The sequence below is a fragment of the Drosophila pseudoobscura genome, unplaced genomic scaffold, assembly GCF_009870125.1.
Source record: "Drosophila pseudoobscura strain MV-25-SWS-2005 unplaced genomic scaffold, UCI_Dpse_MV25 Unplacedtig00000089, whole genome shotgun sequence".
Lineage (NCBI taxonomy): Eukaryota > Metazoa > Arthropoda > Insecta > Diptera > Drosophilidae > Drosophila > Drosophila pseudoobscura.
The window spans coordinates 1-4462 of record NW_022881713.1 but is presented as its reverse complement, the minus strand read 5'-3'; the positions used below and the strand labels follow the sequence as shown (position 1 = coordinate 4462).

The 4462-nt window shown below is 36.7% G+C and overlaps 1 non-coding gene across 1 annotated transcript; it reads right to left on the bottom strand.

The window, feature by feature from the left end:
- Positions 1 to 381: 381 nt before the first annotated feature.
- Positions 382 to 4320, bottom strand: LOC117185467 (large subunit ribosomal RNA). Its single transcript, XR_004470979.1, has one exon. It is a non-coding gene; the product is annotated as a large subunit ribosomal RNA (ribosomal RNA).
- Between the last annotated feature and the right edge of the window lie 142 nt (positions 4321 to 4462).

The following is a 4462-nucleotide window of genomic DNA, read 5'->3' as shown; positions in this document are numbered from 1 at the left end:
TATCACATATCATTAAATTCCAATATTAGAAATACTTCCAAGTTCCATATACGATCACTCCATGCTTTTTGCATTCATATTATTTCATATATACATTCACATTTGCACATATGCATATACACTATGTTTCGTGTGTTCACATAATAAAATTTTTATAAGTATCATTTCATATGTAATTAAGTATAACAAACTTATAATATAACATTATATTCATATTCAAGCCAACGTAATTTATATAGGATAAATAATTTATCCATATTTATATAAAATATATTCTTTTTAATATATATCTATATATAAATATATATTACCATTTATAGGTATATATTCATATAAATATATAAAAATAATTTTCATATATAAAGAATAAATTTATATATATCGAATCATCAAGCAAAGGATAAGCTTCAGTGGATCGCAGTATGGCAGCTGCTCAACCACTTACAACACCTTGCCTGTTACAAAAGTCGTTTACAATTGATTCTAGGCTTTGTCATTGTATTAAATAATGTTTTTATATGCAACTAGCGCGGCATCAGGTGATCGATGATCCTCCCAATTTACTATGTTACAAATTACATTGGCATCACATCCATTGTCGTTTATAAAATAAATTATAAACTTTTAATGGTTTAGAAGCCATACAATGCAAATTGCCCCTTATTTATCATTGCAGTCCAGCACGGATACGACCTTAGAGGCGTTCAGGCATAATCCAACGGACGTAGCGTCATACCACTGTTCGCTCGAACAAGTATTGTGCCATTGGTCCGTACCTGCGGTTCCTCTCGTACTACGCAGGAATGCTGTCGCAACAACGTTTTGTCATTAGTAGGGTAAAACTAACCTGTCTCACGACGGTCTAAACCCAGCTCACGTTCCCTTGCATGGGTGAACAATCCAACGCTTGGTGAATTTTGCTTCACAATGATAGGAAGAGCCGACATCGAAGGATCAAAAAGCGACGTCGCTATGAACGCTTGGCCGCCACAAGCCAGTTATCCCTATGGTAACTTTTCTGACACCTCTTGTTAAAAACTCTTTAAACCAAAAGGATCGATAGGCCGAGCTTTTGCTGTCCCTGTGTGTACTGAACACCGAGATCAAGTCAGCATTTGCCCTTTTGCTCTATGTGTGGTTTCTGTCCGCACTGAGCTGGCCTTGGGACACCTCCGTTATTATTTGAGAGATGTACCGCCCCAGTCAAACTCCCTACCTGGCAATGTCCTTGAATTGGATCATACCTGAGTAATTGGAGTTATACCAAATTTTCAAATTGAAAATACATAAATGCATTTTCTCATTAAAGAATTTGTTTGCGATTATATAACAAACTCGTGATACTTTGATCAAGAAGCTTGCATCAAAACCCAATACCATAAGATATAATAAATATATCCGTATAATGGCTAGGAAATGATACACGTTCCATTTAATCAAGTAAGTAAGGAAACAATAAGAGTAGTGGTATTTCATTGTCGATACCAAACCGAAATCTAATATCTCCCACTTATGCTACACCTCTTATGTCTCCTTACACTGCCAGATTAGAGTCAAGCTCAAAAGGGTCTTCTTTCCCCGCTAATTATTCCAAGCCCGTTCCCTTGGCTGTGGTTTCGCTAGATAGTAGATAGGGACAGTAGGAATCTCGTTAATCCATTCATGCGCGTCACTAATTAGATGACGAGGCATTTGGCTACCTTAAGAGAGTCATAGTTACTCCCGCCGTTGACCCGCGCTTACTTGAATTTCTTCACTTTGACATTCAGAGCACTGGGCAGAAATCACATTGTGTCAACACCCGCTAGGGCCATCACAATGCTTTGTTTTAATTAGACAGTCGGATTCCCCAAGTCCGTGCCAGTTCTGAATTGATTGTTAATTGATAATCGTTATAATTAATAAGAACTAACTGGTTTAACCCAATTAGTATTCTTAAAAATTTTAGCAAGAAAGTTCCACAATTGGCTACGTAACTAAACTATCCGGGGAACAAGTAACTACCATAAATGATAGAAACTCTATTTACCCAGAACGAGCACATAAACCATGTTATTGTTTCCCAATCAAGCCCGACTATCTCAATCTTCAGAGCCAATCCTTATCCCGAAGTTACGGATCTAATTTGCCGACTTCCCTTACCTACATTATTCTATCGACTAGAGACTCTTCACCTTGGAGACCAGCTGCGGATATTGGTACGGCCTGTTGAGAAGTTTGCGTGTCCCCACCATAAATTTTCAAGGTCCGAGGAGAAAATATCGACACAACAGTATATGTCATGCTCTTCTAGCCCATCTACCATATCTCTCTGCGAAAGACTTCCATGGTAGTACGGCTATAAAACAGAAAAGAAAACTCTTCCGATATCTCTCGACGGCTTCTTTATGGTCGTTCCTGTTGCCAGGATGAGCACGAGGCCCATATTTAATAACAAACGGATACTCAACAGGTTACGGAATTGGAACCGTATTCCCTTTCGTTCAAAATTATTCAAGTATTTAAAAATCATAAAAGATTTGACAATATTACTCACTGATTTTTTACTTGAAAATTTTCGGCTTTCGCCTTGAACTTAGGACCGACTAACTCGTGATCAACCACTGTTCACACGAAACCCTTCTCCACTTCAGTCCTCCAAGGTCTCATTCGATTATTTGCTACTACCACCAAGATCTGTGCCAATGGCAGCTCCATGAAGGCTTACGCCAAACACTTCTACGCATACCATTGTACCTTCCTACTCACTAAAGTTTCAAAATTTATATCACAAGTAATATAAATCATCTACTTTAGCGGTAATGTATAGGTATACAACTTAAGCGCCATCCATTTTAAGGGCTAGTTGCTTCGGCAGGTGAGTTGTTACACACTCCTTAGCGGATTTCGACTTCCATGATCACCGTCCTGCTGTTTTAAGCAACCAACGCCTTTCATGGTTTCTGCATGAGTTGTTAATTTGGGCACCGTAACATTACGTTGGTTCATCCCACAGCGCCAGTTCTGCTTACCAAAAGTGGCCCACTGGGCACATTATATCATAACCTTAAACTTCATATCAAGAAAGTTAAGGTTCTTACCCATTTAAAGTTTGAGAATAGGTTAAGATCGTTTCGACCCTAAGGCCTCTAATCATTCGCTTTACCAGATAAGATTATTTTATATAACATTAAAATGCACCAGCTATCCTGAGGGAAACTTCGGAAGGAACCAGCTACTAGATGGTTCGATTGGTCTTTCGCCCCTATACTCAATTCTGACAATCGATTTGCACGTCAGAACTGTTTCGGTCTTCCATCAGGGTTTCCCCTGACTTCAACCTGATCAAGTATAGTTCACCATCTTTCGGGTCACAGCATATATGCTCAAGGTACGTTCCAGTTAGAGGCATAAATAATATAAATATTATATACATAACTATATAGAACGCCCCGGGATGTGTTATTATCTATAAATAGTTACAAAACTAATCCCATTATTAGTCAAGTTATTACCGCTATTAATTCTCCCAATAACTTGCACATATGTTAGACTCCTTGGTCCGTGTTTCAAGACGGGTCCCGAAGGTATCCTGAATCTTTCGCATTGTTAATCATACCAATGCTATAATAAACACAAAAATCAATGATAATTATGCCATTATATAATTTCGAAAAATTAACGCACTGTATTAATTTTAATTTATCACACTTATCAAATTAAGACATTTATTCTATGTTAAAATGCAAGCATAATAATTTGAATAAACTATAAGTCATATTTTATGATAAATTTGTTATATGCTAATAGATTACAATGTCCTTATATGGAAAAAATGCACACTATTATTATAATATTGTTAAAATATTAAAACTTTAATGATGAATTTTCCATAACGGATATTCAGGTTCATCGGGCTTAACCTCTAAGCAGTTCACGTACTGTTTACTCTCTATTCAGAGTTCTTTTCAATTTCCCTCACGGTACTTGTTTACTATCGGTCTCATGGTTATATAGTTTTAGATGGAGTTTACACCCACTTAGTGCTGCACTATCAAGCAACACGACTCTGTGGAAAATCATCTAGTAATCATTAACGTTATACGGGCCTGGCACCCTCTGGGTAAATGGCTCATTTAAGAAGGACTTAAATCGTTAATTTCTAATACTAGAATATTGACGCTCCATACACTGCATCTCACGTTTGCCATATAGACAAAGTGACTTAGTGCTGAAATGGATTTCTTTTCGCTCGCCGCTACTAAGAAAATCCTGGTTAGTTTCTTTCCTCCCCTAATAATATGCTTAAATTCAGGGGTAGTGTCCCTATGAGTGAGGTTGTATATACGTATATTAAATTTATAATGATAATTACACTATATTATTATATATAGAGCGTTCTCATAATGAAATCATTATAATATTCGTATTTTTATAAACGAATATCACGAAGAATATTAAAATTTATATTTACAACAAAATT